The sequence below is a fragment of the Pinus tabuliformis genome, chromosome 2_1 (genome assembly GCF_031772625.1).
Source record: "Pinus tabuliformis cultivar Carrire ecotype Pingquan chromosome 2_1, CPIR1, whole genome shotgun sequence".
NCBI lineage: Eukaryota > Viridiplantae > Streptophyta > Pinopsida > Pinales > Pinaceae > Pinus > Pinus tabuliformis.
In genome coordinates, this window is record NC_142299.1 from 322,997,443 (window position 1) to 323,016,950 (window position 19,508).

Below are 19,508 nucleotides of genomic sequence, written 5' to 3' on the forward strand. Positions count from 1 at the left end.
GAAACACCTACTCACTACCGCACCCATCTTGAGAATCGCGGATCCTAATAAGGATTACGTGGTGTGCACCGATGCAAGCAAAGAGGGCGTGGGAGGAGTATTAATGCAGGAAGGGAAGGTAATAGCATATGAATCAAGGAAATTAAAAGAACATGAGCAGAGATACTCTGCTTACGATTTAGAGTTAACTGCTGTAATTCATGCACTTAAGATGTGGCGACACTACCTTCTCGGAAAGAAATTTTTGTTGTTAACCGATCATCATAGTTTGACACATTATTTCAGTCAACCCACCTTGAATGCGAGACAAGGCCGTTGGGCAGATTTTCTAAGTGGGTTTGACTTTGAAATAAAACATTTAAAGGGCAAAGAAAATCGGGTGGCGGATGCCTTAAGTCGAAAAGTTCATTGCTTATGTGAACTTTCAGCCAGCCGGTGGCGGAGTTCGCTGGTTGAACAAATAAAAACAGCAGCAAATGACGACTCAGAATATCAGCATTTGAAACAGCAGGTACAGCAATCTGATAATGGAAAGTTACAGCAAGGGTACACATTAGATAATACTGGATTGCTGTATTTCAATAGGAAAATGTATGTACCTGACTCCGGTGACCTTAAGAAACTGATTCTAGATGAATTCCACATCAGCCATTACGCCGGTCATCCAGGGTACCAAAAGATGGTTACGGCACTCAAGAAAGAGTATTACTGGCCAGGGATGAAGAGGCAAGTGGTGGAATATTTGGCAAAGTGTTTGGAATGCCAGCAAATTAAGGCTGAACATCAACACCCAGCGGGACTGTTACAGCCTTTGCCTATTCCGGAATGGAAATGGGAAACCATTTCCATGGATTTTATAACCGGATTACCGCGGACAAAGAAGGGTAATGATTCTATTATGGTCGTAGTTGATAAACTAAGTAAAGCAGCACACTTTATACCCGTGCAGTCTACTTACAAGGCGGTACAAATTGCACATCTCTTTATGCAGAATGTGTTCCGCTTGCATGGAATGCCAAAGGTAATCATATCGGACCGTGATGTGAAGTTCACTTCCACCTTCTGGAAAACATTGTTTGCCGAGTTGGGCACCCAGCTGAATTTTAGCACAGCTTACCACCCACAAACCGATGGTCAAACTGAGCGAGTCAATCAGGTATTGGAAGACATGTTGAGGGCAAATGTGATGCTAAAGCCTAGTCAATGGGAAGAGTATTTGCATCTGGTTGAATTTGCCTATAATAATGGGTATCATACCTCCACCCAGTTAAGTCCCTTTGAGGTCTTGTATGGGCGAAAGTGCCGCACACCCTCAAGTTGGAGTGGGCTAGAGGATAAACTGAGTTTGGGTCCGGAAATGTTAAAAGACATGGAAGATATGGTGAAGAGAGTGCGAGCAAATTTAAAGGCTGCACAAGACAGACAGAAAAGTTTCGCAGACAGGAAAAGAAGATTTGCAGAATACAAAGTGGGTGACCATGTGTTTGTAAGGATTCAAACCAGAAGGAGCACACTGCAGTGGAGCGGGTGCGCCAAACTGGCTCCCCGATACTTTGGACCGTTTCAGATTCTAGCTAGAGTGGGGCCGGTGGCCTACCAACTTGCTTTACCCAGTCACATTAAGATTCACAATGTGTTTCATGTTTCTGTCCTAAAGAAATATGTGTATGACCCTAGACATGTTATTCAATGGCAAGATGTACGGGTAAGAATTGATCCAATTGGTTTGATTATACAGCTATACTTAATAGAAAATTGATTAAGTGCTGGTTGTTTGCAGGTCGAACCGGAAGGCGGGGTCCTAGTCGAACCACAGAGCATTCTCGACCGGAGAGAAGTGCGGCTGCGGAAACGGGCTATTACCCAAATTAAGGTGTTGTGGCAGCATTATGGCCCTGAGGAGGCTACGTGGGAGGACGAGGAACTTTTCAGAAAAGCCTACCCAAATTTATTTAATGAGAATGGACATCGGGACGATGTCCAATCCCAGGGGGGGAAGATGTAATAACCTCGGTAACTTGTAATTCCCGGTAATTGCTGTGGTAAAAACAATATGGGTGACAACTTGTTTTATTAAAAGACATTATTATTTTGTTGAAAGTAAATATAATGAACTATTTTGCACATGTGTTGAATGAAATGCTGGCAGCCTCCAAAAGGAGGATTTTCTATTAAAAGAAATTAATCAGTTATGGAACTGAAAAGAAAGACAACTGCCTCTCACCCAAGGAGGAGGTCTTGGGGAGGAAAAACCTCTGGGCTGTTTGGGAACAGGCAGAGGAGAGATTCCAAAAAGAGAGTTGCAGAGTGAAAGAAGGGGGTTAAGTCTGGTTGTGATCAGATGACCCAGCACCGTGGTGCATAAGTCTTGTTGAGGGCTGCAGGCCTGCAAGACGGCTCAGGGGGAGAATCCAGTGCAGTGGATCTCAAGGTTGGGAGGTTAAGAGCAAAAACTCTACAGGTGACTTTTGAAAGTAAGAATCACAGTGACAGAATACCAGGTACGCTTCCTTTAAATTAGTTAAGGAAAGCTCAGGTATTGAAAGTACTCAGTTGTATCTTTTCTTTTAAAAGTTGTTGTGATAATTAGAATAAGATTACGGTTATTAGAAGAAATGGAAGGGAAATGTGACAGTGTCACCTGGGTGGCACACATTCACCAAGCTTACACAGTTAATCTGTGTATAGTTAGTAATAGCTAGGAATTGCCAAAAGATAGTAAGCTACAGTACCTAGCAGTAGTAGGAGGACTGATTGCTGAGATAACCGAGTCCATGATGGACTCAGTTTTACAGTATAAAGACCTGAGTAGATAAGAGAAGCCGAGTTGGCTATTTAACCATAGTTTGACTCTGTAAACTGATAAAGAATTTATTATAAAGATCAAACTGAATATACAACCTCATTCTGTATGCATTCACTTAACAGAAATAAGAAGAGTAAATTGAAGGACGAGATTATGAGAAAAGAGTCGATGCATGTTTAAACCAGCCTTAACAAGGCTGTGCGAATATGGAACAATACATGGAATAATAAACTTAAAACTTACACTATCTTTCCGAGTACGTCTGTATAGTAAACATTGACAGGCAATAGTGACGGAAAGCGAAGTGTTCTTTAACATAAATAATGATGTACAGCAAACCCTAGCTTCAGGGGTGGAAACGACATCAACCATAGGCTACAAAACGAGCAATGAAATACAATACAGAATAAGAATAAACCTGAATCAGATGATAAGTATTGTTATAGGCGAGTGACCGCCGTAAATCTGCTGGCTGCATGTGGGCAAGCCTGTGCGCAGGAGGATAGACAATACATTCACGAGACGAATGCAAGACTACCCTCGTCGCTGCACAAATGTTATACAAGAACGAGAACTGTGCTGTGGAAATCATTCGATGAGGAAACTTATCGGTTCCATAACCTTGAAACCCTAAGGTAAAAGAATGCCATAACTGTAATGCGAATGAATAATAGAAACGGCAGCATAATATACTGAACATCAATTTAAACTTAGAAACTCTTGGCATTAGAAATGTTATATCCACAGATACTACCCAGAATTAGAGGTAGCGACGGAGAACGCTCCAAATATCAAAGGTAAATGAAGTAACCCTAATACATGACCATTGCCGTAACTATGTGTAATACCAAACGAAAACAGAAGTAGTAGCTGCAAACTCTGTATATTAACTTTGCATATATAAATCAGAACGAAGGTTGAATGTCCATTAACCGGTGGCGGCACTTACATATACAGATAAGGAAGAGAAGGAAACATTATGAAACGCAGATGGTATACCATTGACCATATAGAAATCCAGGCCGAGCCAAAACAACAACAATCCGCATATGACAAATATTGCAGTGATTTAATTAACTATGCAAACTTTACATAATTGCCGAAAGCTCAAAGGACTTTTCTAGACCAGGTAATGCTAAACAAAACAGAGTCCTTAGCCAAGTTCAATAGAGAATAGATAACTAAGGCACCGAGGCCATAACCTAGGCGCAGCTGGACAGGCCGCCAAGTAAGGCCGCCAAGCATAAATCGCATAAGGGTTTGGACCGGTATTTAACCTGAGACAACAGGTAGAGGACAGGCCGTCTCAGCTGTAAAACAAACCCTCAAAATGCAATCAAATTCAGTCAACAGAAAACATAACAAATTCCGACTTACCTGGAAGTGACATAGCAGCTAAAACCTCCGGCGTTCGGTGAGGGTGAGCTATGGCCAGCACCAGAACCCTTCAAAACTGTCAAGCCAACCCTGAAATGGTTAGAGTATATACAGCAGAAGCGAGAAATAATAAGTTATAAACCAGCTGTGAGAGTGATGAAGAGGAGCGCGGCCAAACCTGAGTGAGGCAGAGGAGCGATGAACCAGAAGAGTGCAAAGAACCCGAGAACTTGCAGACCAAACCATCGAAGGAGCTCGATCACTGAGAAATGAGCAAATGAACCAAAGGCGTATCCAACTAGACTTTTATGTGCAGGGTCAAACCCTAAGTGAGGCTGAACCGTCCGATGAAGGTAAGTAATCACCATCGTTGGATTAGGCGGGAGGCCAAGCGTGAACCCCGGAGCAGGTCAACTCTCTCAAATCACATGGCCAGCACGTGAAGAGGGACCATATGGCTACGGAGGTTGGTGAGCTGGCGTACTCGCTCTGCCATTTGGCAGCAGACATTTAAACGGATAACAACAATCAACACACATATGTCATGTCATATAACTTATCGAAGGACAATACATTAAGGGTTAAGTAGATATGTAGTGTTATACATATATAACCGATGGTTATAATAACCAAAATCTTAAGACAATCATATTATGCGTTAGACTATATGTGTTTAGGGTTAGTAGGTGAGTAACGTAGGTTAGGAGTTGGTAATAGTGAGTTACCAACTGTAAAGGTATATAAAAAAAAAAAAAATTATTTACTGTATTCTTTTGGATTATAGAAAAAGGTCGTGACAATGTGGTATCAGAGCAGAGGTTCCAAAACTGTGGCCTCTGGAACAGCAATAGAAACAGAAAGAGAAATTATCTTACACATATATATAGTACAATGCAATTAATTACCTTTCTTGTGTACAACCAGGAGAATATCGAGACACTCACCCGCTGACAGTTATATAGTAAGATGGAGGAAATGCCGGGAGCTGGCGGCATCCCACCAGAAAATGCAGGACTGTGGGTTCAGCTTGGTGCTGAGACACGCAGTACCAATCAGGCGATACTGCAAACAGTTCAGGAACTGAAGGGTGAGATGGCACGCTTGCGAGAGGACAATGCGCGATTAACCATGGAACAAGAAAGAATACTGAAAAGCCTGTCAGATAAACAAAATCCACCCATACCCAGCCCTAGTGCAGAACAGCAAAGGGGCACTGAGGAGCGGAATTATGCTCCTGAGCTTTCAGAAGAGCCAGAAGACCATTCTGACAATGTGCAAGAGCAGCAGACTTCCAAGAGACAGAAAACAGAATTACAGGGAGAATTTCGAAAAATCAAACCCCCACTTTTCGATGGAGAGCAGGAGGAAGCAGCAGAAGCCTGGCTGATTAATATTAATAAATATTTTCAACTGTATGAATATGATCAAAATCTGAAGGCACGGTTGGCTATTTTCCAGTTGCAGGGCAAAGCCACCTTGTGGTGGGAAGAGATTAAAATTGTGAAGGGAGTAAGTGAGCAAAGCATAACCTGGGAAAAGTTTCAGAAATATTTTAAGGAGAGGTATTTAACTGAGCGTTTTTATGATGAGAAGGCGCGAGAATTTCACGATTTACGACTAGGACAGCAATCCATGGACGAATTCATAAATCGTTTTACTTCTCTACTGCGTTATGTGCCCTACATAAAAGAGGAGAAGGCCAAGGTGCAGAGGTTTGTGAGTAGTTTGCCAGCTTATATAAGGGAACGAATTGAGTTTGACAACCCCCGAACTATGGATGAGGCAATTCGGAAGGCTAGAATTTGCTACCAGCAGAACAAACAAAAGGGAGAAATTCCAAACAGGAAATGGAATGAAAGAAAAGGTAGCAGAAATGCTGGAAACAACAAAGGCAGCCGCGGAAATGGTGGTAAAGGAGCTGGGAAAGGGCAGTTTAACAGAAGCACAAACAAGAGTACTTTCCGGCCTAAGCCAAACGAGAGCAGGATTAGTGAACTCCCTGCTAAATCGGAGGTTGAAGGAACCAGACCTCCAGTTCAATGCTGGGTGTGTGAAGGACCACACTATGCTAGGAACTGTCCACAGCGTAAAAGAACTGATCAAATATCTCAAGTCCATGAAGCTTCAACTGTTGGGGATGTGGCGCGCAGCGTACCAAGGATCAATGCGGCATTAGAAGACCGACAGGCAGAATACCAACCTTCCATGGTGGAATTCGAAGGTAAGATTTCAAACCTTGCTGTAGCTGTACTTATTGATCCAGGAGCCACTTTAAGTTATGTTAGTCCAAAAGTAGTGGAACACTGTAAGTTACCATCAGAAAAGTTCAAAAACCCATGGCTAGTCCAGTTAGCTACGGGAGCCAAAAGGCGGGTTCTAGCGAAAGTTAATAACTGCTCTTTCAGTATAGCTGGACAGCCTGTAACAGCAGACCTGAATGTACTTCCATTGGGCTCCTATGACATTCTTATTGGCATGGATTGGCTGGAAAAGCACTGGTCATTGGTGAACTGCAAAACCAAGACCATATACTACAAAGATGATTTGGGACAGCAGCAGGAATTACAGGGAATTAAACATCCTGTTCAGATCCGGCCTATCACTGCAACTCAGTTAGCCAAATGTATAAGGAAGAAATGCCAGATTTACGCCATACAGGTTGGTTATGCGAATCAGAAAGATAAGATGTCTGCATTAAACGACATACCAGTGGTGCAGGAATTTACAGATGTCTTTCCTGAAGAGATACCGGGTCTGCCCCAAGAAGAGACATAGACTTCACTATAGAGTTAATACCAGGGGCAGCACCAGTATCGAGGGCACCATACCGGATGAGTATACCAGAGTTAACGGAATTGAAGATGCAGCTCCAGGAACTGCTGGATAAACAGTATATTCGACCCAGTGTGTCACCCTGGGGAGCTCCAGTATTGTTCGTGAAGAAGAAGGATGGGACCCTTCGCATGTGCATAGATTACCGACAGCTGAATAAGCTCACGGTCAAAAACAAGTACCCTCTACCCAGAATAGATGAACTCTTTGATCAGGTGAAAGGGGCAAAGGTGTTCTCCAAAATTGATCTGCGATCTGGTTATCATCAGATCAGGATCAAGGATGAGGACATTGCCAAAACTGCTTTCCGAACACGCTATGGGCACTACGAATTTGTAGTGCTACCTTTTGGTTTAACCAATGCACCTGCTACTTTTATGTGCATGATGAATAGCGTGTTTCACCAGTTTTTGGACAAGTTTGTACTGATATTCATCGATGACATATTGATATATTCTCGTTCCCAGCAGGAACATGAGGAGCACCTTAGATTGGTGTTGCAAACTCTTCGGGAGCATCAGCTATATGCTAAATTTAGCAAATGCGATTTCTTTAAAGAGGAAATTCAGTATTTGGGTCATGTGATTACAAATGAGGGAATTGCGGTTGACCCCGAGAAGATAAAATCTATTATGGAATGGCCTATACCCAAGGATGTTGCGGACATCAGATCCTTCATGGGGTTAGCTGGCTATTACAGGAGATTTGTGGAAGGCTTTTCAAGAATAGCCTACCCTATTACCTCATTGCAAAAGAAAGGAAGGGCATTCAAGTGGACAGCAGAGTGTCAGCAGAGTTTTGACCGCTTGAAACACCTACTCACTACCGCACCCATCTTGAGAATCGCGGATCCTAATAAGGATTACGTGGTGTGCACCGATGCAAGCAAAGAGGGCGTGGGAGGAGTATTAATGCAGGAAGGGAAGGTAATAGCATATGAATCAAGGAAATTAAAAGAACATGAGCAGAGATACTCTGCTTACGATTTAGAGTTAACTGCTGTAATTCATGCACTTAAGATGTGGCGACACTACCTTCTCGGAAAGAAATTTCTGTTGTTAACCGATCATCATAGTTTGACACATTATTTCAGTCAACCCACCTTGAATGCGAGACAAGGCCGTTGGGCAGATTTTCTAAGTGGGTTTGACTTTGAAATAAAACATTTAAAGGGCAAAGAAAATCGGGTGGCGGATGCCTTAAGTCGAAAAGTTCATTGCTTATGTGAACTTTCAGCCAGCCGGTGGCGGAGTTCGCTGGTTGAACAAATAAAAACAGCAGCAAATGACGACTCAGAATATCAGCATTTGAAACAGCAGGTACAGCAATCTGATAATGGAAAGTTACAGCAAGGGTACACATTAGATAATACTGGATTGCTGTATTTCAATAGGAAAATGTATGTACCTGACTCCGGTGACCTTAAGAAGCTGATTCTAGATGAATTCCACATCAGCCATTACGCCGGTCATCCAGGGTACCAAAAGATGGTTACGGCACTCAAGAAAGAGTATTACTGGCCAGGGATGAAGAGGCAAGTGGTGGAATATTTGGCAAAGTGTTTGGAATGCCAGCAAATTAAGGCTGAACATCAACACCCAGCGGGACTGTTACAGCCTTTGCCTATTCCGGAATGGAAATGGGAAACCATTTCCATGGATTTTATAACCGGATTACCGCGGACAAAGAAGGGTAATGATTCTATTATGGTCGTAGTTGATAAACTAAGTAAAGCAGCACACTTTATACCCGTGCAGTCTACTTACAAGGCGGTACAAATTGCACATCTCTTTATGCAGAATGTGTTCCGCTTGCATGGAATGCCAAAGGTAATCATATCGGACCGTGATGTGAAGTTCACTTCCACCTTCTGGAAAACATTGTTTGCCGAGTTGGGCACCCAGCTGAATTTTAGCACAGCTTACCACCCACAAACCGATGGTCAAACTGAGCGAGTCAATCAGGTATTGGAAGACATGTTGAGGGCAAATGTGATGCTAAAGCCTAGTCAATGGGAAGAGTATTTGCATCTGGTTGAATTTGCCTATAATAATGGGTATCATACCTCCACCCAGTTAAGTCCCTTTGAGGTCTTGTATGGGCGAAAGTGCCGCACACCCTCAAGTTGGAGTGGGCTAGAGGATAAACTGAGTTTGGGTCCGGAAATGTTAAAAGACATGGAAGATATGGTGAAGAGAGTGCGAGCAAATTTAAAGGCTGCACAAGACAGACAGAAAAGTTTCGCAGACAGGAAAAGAAGATTTGCAGAATACAAAGTGGGTGACCATGTGTTTGTAAGGATTCAAACCAGAAGGAGCACACTGCAGTGGAGCGGGTGCGCCAAACTGGCTCCCCGATACTTTGGACCGTTTCAGATTCTAGCTAGAGTGGGGCCGGTGGCCTACCAACTTGCTTTACCCAGTCACATTAAGATTCACAATGTGTTTCATGTTTCTGTCCTAAAGAAATATGTGTATGACCCTAGACATGTTATTCAATGGCAAGATGTACGGGTAAGAATTGATCCAATTGGTTTGATTATACAGCTATACTTAATAGAAAATTGATTAAGTGCTGGTTGTTTGCAGGTCGAACCGGAAGGCGGGGTCCTAGTCGAACCACAGAGCATTCTCGACCGGAGAGAAGTGCGGCTGCGGAAACGGGCTATTACCCAAATTAAGGTGTTGTGGCAGCATTATGGCCCTGAGGAGGCTACGTGGGAGGACGAGGAACTTTTCAGAAAAGCCTACCCAAATTTATTTAATGAGAATGGACATCGGGACGATGTCCAATCCCAGGGGGGGAAGATGTAATAACCTCGGTAACTTGTAATTCCCGGTAATTGCTGTGGTAAAAACAATATGGGTGACAACTTGTTTTATTAAAAGACATTATTATTTTGTTGAAAGTAAATATAATGAACTATTTTGCACATGTGTTGAATGAAATGCTGGCAGCCTCCAAAAGGAGGATTTTCTATTAAAAGAAATTAATCAGTTATGGAACTGAAAAAGAAAGACAACTGCCTCTCACCCAAGGAGGAGGTCTTGGGGAGGAAAAACCTCTGGGCTGTTTGGGAACAGGCAGAGGAGAGATTCCAAAAAGAGAGTAGCAGAGTGAAAGAAGGGGGTTAAGTCTGGTTGTGATCAGATGACCCAGCACCGTGGTGCATAAGTCTTGTTGAGGGCTGCAGGCCTGCAAGACGGCTCAGGGGGAGAATCCAGTGCAGTGGATCTCAAGGTTGGGAGGTTAAGAGCAAAAACTCTACAGGTGACTTTTGAAAGTAAGAATCACAGTGACAGAATACCAGGTACGCTTCCTTTAAATTAGTTAAGGAAAGCTCAGGTATTGAAAGTACTCAGTTGTATCTTTTCTTTTAAAAGTTGTTGTGGTAAGATAATTAGAATAAGATTACGGTTATTAGAAGAAATGGAAGGGAAATGTGACAGTGTCACCTGGGTGGCACACATTCACCAAGCTTACACAGTTAATCTGTGTATAGTTAGTAATAGCTAGGAATTGCCAAAAGATAGTAAGCTACAGTACCTAGTAGTAGTAGGAGGACTGATTGCTGAGATAACCGAGTCCATGATGGACTCAGTTTTACAGTATAAAGACCTGAGTAGATAAGAGAAGCCGAGTTGGCTATTTAACCATAGTTTGACTCTGTAAACTGATAAAGAATTTATTATAAAGATCAAACTGAATATACAACCTCATTCTGTATGCATTCACTTAACAGAAATAAGAAGAGTAAATTGAAGGACGAGATTATGAGAAAAGAGTCGATGCATGTTTAAACCAGCCTTAACAAGGCTGTGCGAATATGGAACAATACATGGAATAATAAACTTAAAACTTACACTATCTTTCCGAGTACGTCTGTATAGTAAACATTGACAGGCAATAGTGACGGAAAGCGAAGTGTTCTTTAACATAAATAATGATGTACAGCAAACCCTAGCTTCAGGGGTGGAAACGACATCAACCATAGGCTACAAAACGAGCAATGAAATACAATACAGAATAAGAATAAACCTGAATCAGATGATAAGTATTGTTATAGGCGAGTGACCGCCGTAAATCTGCTGGCTGCATGTGGGCAAGCCTGTGCGCAGGAGGATAGACAATACATTCACGAGACGAATGCAAGACTACCCTCGTCGCTGCACAAATGTTATACAAGAACGAGAACTGTGCTGTGGAAATCATTCGATGAGGAAACTTATCGGTTCCATAACCTTGAAACCCTAAGGTAAAAGAATGCCATAACTGTAATGCGAATGAATAATAGAAAACGGCAGCATAATATACTGAACATCAATTTAATCTTAGAAACTCTTGGCATTGGAAATGTTATATCCATAGATACTATCCAGAATTAGAAGTAGCGACGGAGAACTGCACCAAATATCAAAGGTAAACGAAGTAACCCTAATACATAACCATTGCCGTAACTATGTATGATACCAAACGAAAACAGAAGCAGTAGCTGCAAAACTCTGTATATTAACTTTGTATATATATCAGAACGAAGGTTGAATGTCCATTAACCGGTGACGGCACTTACATATACAGGTAAGGAAGAAAAGAAAACATTATGAAACGCAGATGGTATACCATTGACCATAAGGAAATCCAGGCCGAACCAAAACAACAATAATCCGCATATGACAAATATTACAGTGATTTATTTAACTATGCAAACTTTACATAACTGCCGAAAGCTCAAAGAACTTTTCTAAATCAGGTAATGCTAAACAAAACAGAGTCCTTAGCCAAGTTCAATAGAGAATAGATAACTAAGGCACCGAGGCCATAACCTAGGCGCAGCTGGACAGGCCGCCAAAGTAAGGCCGCCAAGCATAAATCGCACAAGGGTTTGGACCGGTATTTAACCTGAGACAACAGGTAGAGGACAGGCCGTCTCAGCTGTAAAACAAACCCTCAAAATGCAATCAAACACAGTCAACAGAAACGATAACAAATTCCGACTTACCTGGAAGTGACATAGCAGCTAAAACCTCCGGCGTTCGGTGAGGGTGAGCTATGGCCAGCACCAGAACCCTTCAAAACTGTCAAGCCAACCCTGAAATGGTTAGAGTATATACAGCAGAAGCGAGAAATAATAAGTTATAAACCAGCTGTGAGAGTGATGAAGAGGAGCGCGGCCAAACCTGAGTGAGGCAGAGGAGCGATGAACCAGAAGAGTGCAAAGAACCCGAGAACTTGCAGACCAAACCATCGAAGGAGCTCGATCACTGAGAAATGAGCAAATGAACCAAAGGCGTATCCAACTAGACTTTTATGTGCAGGGTCAAACCCTAAGTGAGGCTGAACCGTCCGATGAAGGTAAGTAATCACCATCGTTGGATTAGGCGGGAGGCCAAGCGTGAACCCCGGAGCAGGTCAACTCTCTCAGATCACATGGCCAGCACGTGAAGAGGGACCATATGGCTACGGAGGTTGGTGAGCTGGCGTACTCGCTCTGCCATTTGGCAGCAGACATTTAAACGGATAACAACAATCAACACACATATGTCATGTCATATAACTTATCGAAGGACAATACATTAAGGGTTAAGTAGATATGTAGTGTTATACATATATAACCGATGGTTATAATAACCAAAATCTTAAGACAATCATATTATGCGTTAGACTATATGTGTTTAGGGTTAGTAGGTGAGTAACGTAGGTTAGGAGTTGGTAATAGTGAGTTACCAACTGTAAAGGTATATAAAAAAAAAAAAATTATTTACTGTATTCTTTTGGATTATAGAAAAAGATCGTGACAATGTGGTATCAGAGCAGAGGTTCCAAAACTGTGGCCTCTGGAACAGCAATAGAAACAGAAAGAGAAATTATCTTACACATATATATAGTACAATGCAATTAATTACCTTTCTTGTGTACAACCAGGAGAATATCGAGACACTCACCCGCTGACAGTTATATAGTAAGATGGAGGAAATGCCGGGAGCTGGCGGCATCCCACCAGAAAATGCAGGACTGTGGGTTCAGCTTGGTGCTGAGACACGCAGTACCAATCAGGCGATACTGCAAACAGTTCAGGAACTGAAGGGTGAGATGGCACGCTTGCGAGAGGACAATGCGCGATTAACCATGGAACAAGAAAGAATACTGAAAAGCCTGTCAGATAAACAAAATCCACCCATACCCAGCCCTAGTGCAGAACAGCAAAGGGGCACTGAGGAGCGGAATTATGCTCCTGAGCTTTCAGAAGAGCCAGAAGACCATTCTGACAATGTGCAAGAGCAGCAGACTTCCAAGAGACAGAAAACAGAATTACAGGGAGAATTTCGAAAAATCAAACCCCCACTTTTCGATGGAGAGCAGGAGGAAGCAGCAGAAGCCTGGCTGATTAATATTAATAAATATTTTCAACTGTATGAATATGATCAAAATCTGAAGGCACGGTTGGCTATTTTCCAGTTGCAGGGCAAAGCCACCTTGTGGTGGGAAGAGATTAAAATTGTGAAGGGAGTAAGTGAGCAAAGCATAACCTGGGAAAAGTTTCAGAAATATTTTAAGGAGAGGTATTTAACTGAGCGTTTTTATGATGAGAAGGCGCGAGAATTTCACGATTTACGACTAGGACAGCAATCCATGGACGAATTCATAAATCGTTTTACTTCTCTACTGCGTTATGTGCCCTACATAAAAGAGGAGAAGGCCAAGGTGCAGAGGTTTGTGAGTAGTTTGCCAGCTTATATAAGGGAACGAATTGAGTTTGACAACCCCCGAACTATGGATGAGGCAATTCGGAAGGCTAGAATTTGCTACCAGCAGAACAAACAAAAGGGAGAAATTCCAAACAGGAAATGGAATGAAAGAAAAGGTAGCAGAAATGCTGGAAACAACAAAGGCAGCCGCGGAAATGGTGGTAAAGGAGCTGGGAAAGGGCAGTTTAACAGAAGCACAAACAAGAGTACTTTCCGGCCTAAGCCAAACGAGAGCAGGATTAGTGAACTCCCTGCTAAATCGGAGGTTGAAGGAACCAGACCTCCAGTTCAATGCTGGGTGTGTGAAGGACCACACTATGCTAGGAACTGTCCACAGCGTAAAAGAACTGATCAAATATCTCAAGTCCATGAAGCTTCAACTGTTGGGGATGTGGCGCGCAGCGTACCAAGGATCAATGCGGCATTAGAAGACCGACAGGCAGAATACCAACCTTCCATGGTGGAATTCGAAGGTAAGATTTCAAACCTTGCTGTAGCTGTACTTATTGATCCAGGAGCCACTTTAAGTTATGTTAGTCCAAAAGTAGTGGAACACTGTAAGTTACCATCAGAAAAGTTCAAAAACCCATGGCTAGTCCAGTTAGCTACGGGAGCCAAAAGGCGGGTTCTAGCGAAAGTTAATAACTGCTCTTTCAGTATAGCTGGACAGCCTGTAACAGCAGACCTGAATGTACTTCCATTGGGCTCCTATGACATTCTTATTGGCATGGATTGGCTGGAAAAGCACTGGTCATTGGTGAACTGCAAAACCAAGACCATATACTACAAAGATGATTTGGGACAGCAGCAGGAATTACAGGGAATTAAACATCCTGTTCAGATCCGGCCTATCACTGCAACTCAGTTAGCCAAATGTATAAGGAAGAAATGCCAGATTTACGCCATACAGGTTGGTTATGCGAATCAGAAAGATAAGATGTCTGCATTAAACGACATACCAGTGGTGCAGGAATTTACAGATGTCTTTCCTGAAGAGATACCGGGTCTGCCCCCAAGAAGAGACATAGACTTCACTATAGAGTTAATACCAGGGGCAGCACCAGTATCGAGGGCACCATACCGGATGAGTATACCAGAGTTAACGGAATTGAAGATGCAGCTCCAGGAACTGCTGGATAAACAGTATATTCGACCCAGTGTGTCACCCTGGGGAGCTCCAGTATTGTTCGTGAAGAAGAAGGATGGGACCCTTCGCATGTGCATAGATTACCGACAGCTGAATAAGCTCACGGTCAAAAACAAGTACCCTCTACCCAGAATAGATGAACTCTTTGATCAGGTGAAAGGGGCAAAGGTGTTCTCCAAAATTGATCTGCGATCTGGTTATCATCAGATCAGGATCAAGGATGAGGACATTGCCAAAACTGCTTTCCGAACACGCTATGGGCACTACGAATTTGTAGTGCTACCTTTTGGTTTAACCAATGCACCTGCTACTTTTATGTGCATGATGAATAGCGTGTTTCACCAGTTTTTGGACAAGTTTGTACTGATATTCATCGATGACATATTGATATATTCTCGTTCCCAGCAGGAACATGAGGAGCACCTTAGATTGGTGTTGCAAACTCTTCGGGAGCATCAGCTATATGCTAAATTTAGCAAATGCGATTTCTTTAAAGAGGAAATTCAGTATTTGGGTCATGTGATTACAAATGAGGGAATTGCGGTTGACCCCGAGAAGATAAAATCTATTATGGAATGGCCTATACCCAAGGATGTTGCGGACATCAGATCCTTCATGGGGTTAGCTGGCTATTACAGGAGATTTGTGGAAGGCTTTTCAAGAATAGCCTACCCTATTACCTCATTGCAAAAGAAAGGAAGGGCATTCAAGTGGACAGCAGAGTGTCAGCAGAGTTTTGACCGCTTGAAACACCTACTCACTACCGCACCCATCTTGAGAATCGCGGATCCTAATAAGGATTACGTGGTGTGCACCGATGCAAGCAAAGAGGGCGTGGGAGGAGTATTAATGCAGGAAGGGAAGGTAATAGCATATGAATCAAGGAAATTAAAAGAACATGAGCAGAGATACTCTGCTTACGATTTAGAGTTAACTGCTGTAATTCATGCACTTAAGATGTGGCGACACTACCTTCTCGGAAAGAAATTTCTGTTGTTAACCGATCATCATAGTTTGACACATTATTTCAGTCAACCCACCTTGAATGCGAGACAAGGCCGTTGGGCAGATTTTCTAAGTGGGTTTGACTTTGAAATAAAACATTTAAAGGGCAAAGAAAATCGGGTGGCGGATGCCTTAAGTCGAAAAGTTCATTGCTTATGTGAACTTTCAGCCAGCCGGTGGCGGAGTTCGCTGGTTGAACAAATAAAAACAGCAGCAAATGACGACTCAGAATATCAGCATTTGAAACAGCAGGTACAGCAATCTGATAATGGAAAGTTACAGCAAGGGTACACATTAGATAATACTGGATTGCTGTATTTCAATAGGAAAATGTATGTACCTGACTCCGGTGACCTTAAGAAACTGATTCTAGATGAATTCCACATCAGCCATTACGCCGGTCATCCAGGGTACCAAAAGATGGTTACGGCACTCAAGAAAGAGTATTACTGGCCAGGGATGAAGAGGCAAGTGGTGGAATATTTGGCAAAGTGTTTGGAATGCCAGCAAATTAAGGCTGAACATCAACACCCAGCGGGACTGTTACAGCCTTTGCCTATTCCGGAATGGAAATGGGAAACCATTTCCATGGATTTTATAACCGGATTACCGCGGACAAAGAAGGGTAATGATTCTATTATGGTCGTAGTTGATAAACTAAGTAAAGCAGCACACTTTATACCCGTGCAGTCTACTTACAAGGCGGTACAAATTGCACATCTCTTTATGCAGAATGTGTTCCGCTTGCATGGAATGCCAAAGGTAATCATATCGGACCGTGATGTGAAGTTCACTTCCACCTTCTGGAAAACATTGTTTGCCGAGTTGGGCACCCAGCTGAATTTTAGCACAGCTTACCACCCACAAACCGATGGTCAAACTGAGCGAGTCAATCAGGTATTGGAAGACATGTTGAGGGCAAATGTGATGCTAAAGCCTAGTCAATGGGAAGAGTATTTGCATCTGGTTGAATTTGCCTATAATAATGGGTATCATACCTCCACCCAGTTAAGTCCCTTTGAGGTCTTGTATGGGCGAAAGTGCCGCACACCCTCAAGTTGGAGTGGGCTAGAGGATAAACTGAGTTTGGGTCCGGAAATGTTAAAAGACATGGAAGATATGGTGAAGAGAGTGCGAGCAAATTTAAAGGCTGCACAAGACAGACAGAAAAGTTTCGCAGACAGGAAAAGAAGATTTGCAGAATACAAAGTGGGTGACCATGTGTTTGTAAGGATTCAAACCAGAAGGAGCACACTGCAGTGGAGCGGGTGCGCCAAACTGGCTCCCCGATACTTTGGACCGTTTCAGATTCTAGCTAGAGTGGGGCCGGTGGCCTACCAACTTGCTTTACCCAGTCACATTAAGATTCACAATGTGTTTCATGTTTCTGTCCTAAAGAAATATGTGTATGACCCTAGACATGTTATTCAATGGCAAGATGTACGGGTAAGAATTGATCCAATTGGTTTGATTATACAGCTATACTTAATAGAAAATTGATTAAGTGCTGGTTGTTTGCAGGTCGAACCGGAAGGCGGGGTCCTAGTCGAACCACAGAGCATTCTCGACCGGAGAGAAGTGCGGCTGCGGAAACGGGCTATTACCCAAATTAAGGTGTTGTGGCAGCATTATGGCCCTGAGGAGGCTACGTGGGAGGACGAGGAACTTTTCAGAAAAGCCTACCCAAATTTATTTAATGAGAATGGACATCGGGACGATGTCCAATCCCAGGGGGGGAAGATGTAATAACCTCGGTAACTTGTAATTTCTGGTAATTGCTGTGGTAAAAACAATATGGGTGACAACTTGTTTTATTAAAAGACATTATTATTTTGTTGAAAGAAAATATAATGAACTATTTTGCACATGTGTTGAATGAAATGCTGGCAGCCTCCAAAAGGAGGATTTTCTATTAAAAGAAATTAATCAGTTATGGAACTGAAAAGAAAGACAACTGCCTCTCACCCAAGGAGGAGGTCTTGGGGAGGAAAAACCTCTGGGCTGTTTGGGAACAGGCAGAGGAGAGATTCCAAAAAGAGAGTAGCAGAGTGAAAGAAGGGGGTTAAGTCTGGTTGTGATCAGATGACCCAGCACCGTGGTGCATAAGTCTTGTTGAGGGCTGCAGGCCTGCAAGACGGCTCAGGGGGAGAATCCAGTGCAGTGGATCTCAAGGTTGGGAGGTTAAGAGCAAAAACTCTACAGGTGACTTTTGAAAGTAAGAATCACAGTGACAGAATACCAGGTACGCTTCCTTTAAATTAGTTAAGGAAAGCTCAGGTATTGAAAGTACTCAGTTGTATCTTTTCTTTTAAAAGTTGTTGTGATAATTAGAATAAGATTACGGTTATTAGAAGAAATGGAAGGGAAATGTGACAGTGTCACCTGGGTGGCACACATTCACCAAGCTTACACAGTTAATCTGTGTATAGTTAGTAATAGCTAGGAATTGCCAAAAGATAGTAAGCTACAGTACCTAGCAGTAGTAGGAGGACTGATTGCTGAGATAACCGAGTCCATGATGGACTCAGTTTTACAGTATAAAGACCTGAGTAGATAAGAGAAGCCGAGTTGGCTATTTAACCATAGTTTGACTCTGTAAACTGATAAAGAATTTATTATAAAGATCAAACTGAATATACAACCTCATTCTGTATGCATTCACTTAACAGAAATAAGAAGAGTAAATTGAAGGACGAGATTATGAGAAAAGAGTCGATGCATGTTTAAACCAGCCTTAACAAGGCTGTGCGAATATGGAACAATACATGGAATAATAAACTTAAAACTTACACTATCTTTCCGAGTACGTCTGTATAGTAAACATTGACAGGCAATAGTGACGGAAAGCGAAGTGTTCTTTAACATAAATAATGATGTACAGCAAACCCTAGCTTCAGGGGTGGAAACGACATCAACCATAGGCTACAAAACGAGCAATGAAATACAATACAGAATAAGAATAAACCTGAATCAGATGATAAGTATTGTTATAGGCGAGTGACCGCCGTAAATCTGCTGGCTGCATGTGGGCAAGCCTGTGCGCAGGAGGATAGACAATACATTCACGAGACGAATGCAAGACTACCCTCGTCGCTGCACAAATGTTATACAAGAACGAGAACTGTGCTGTGGAAATCATTCGATGAGGAAACTTATCGGTTCCATAACCTTGAAACCCTAAGGTAAAAGAATGCCATAACTGTAATGCGAATGAATAATAGAAACGGCAGCATAATATACTGAACATCAATTTAAACTTAGAAACTCTTGGCATTAGAAATGTTATATCCACAGATACTACCCAGAATTAGAGGTAGCGACGGAGAACGCTCCAAATATCAAAGGTAAATGAAGTAACCCTAATACATGACCATTGCCGTAACTATGTGTAATACCAAACGAAAACAGAAGTAGTAGCTGCAAACTCTGTATATTAACTTTGCATATATAAATCAGAACGAAGGTTGAATGTCCATTAACCGGTGGCGGCACTTACATATACAGATAAGGAAGAGAAGGAAACATTATGAAACGCAGATGGTATACCATTGACCATATAGAAATCTAGGCCGAGCCAAAACAACAACAATCCGCA

At 42.4% G+C, this 19,508-nt stretch overlaps 1 long non-coding RNA gene across 1 annotated transcript; it reads right to left on the bottom strand.

Annotated features, from left to right (window-relative positions):
• Positions 1-3,688: 3,688 nt before the first annotated feature.
• LOC149200147 (uncharacterized) lies at positions 3,689-4,457 on the bottom strand. Its single transcript, XR_016253340.1, has 3 exons — positions 4,362-4,457; positions 4,184-4,259; positions 3,689-4,083 (listed from the first exon to the last, which is right to left on the bottom strand). It is a non-coding gene; the product is annotated as an uncharacterized LOC149200147 (long non-coding RNA).
• Between the last annotated feature and the right edge of the window lie 15,051 nt (positions 4,458-19,508).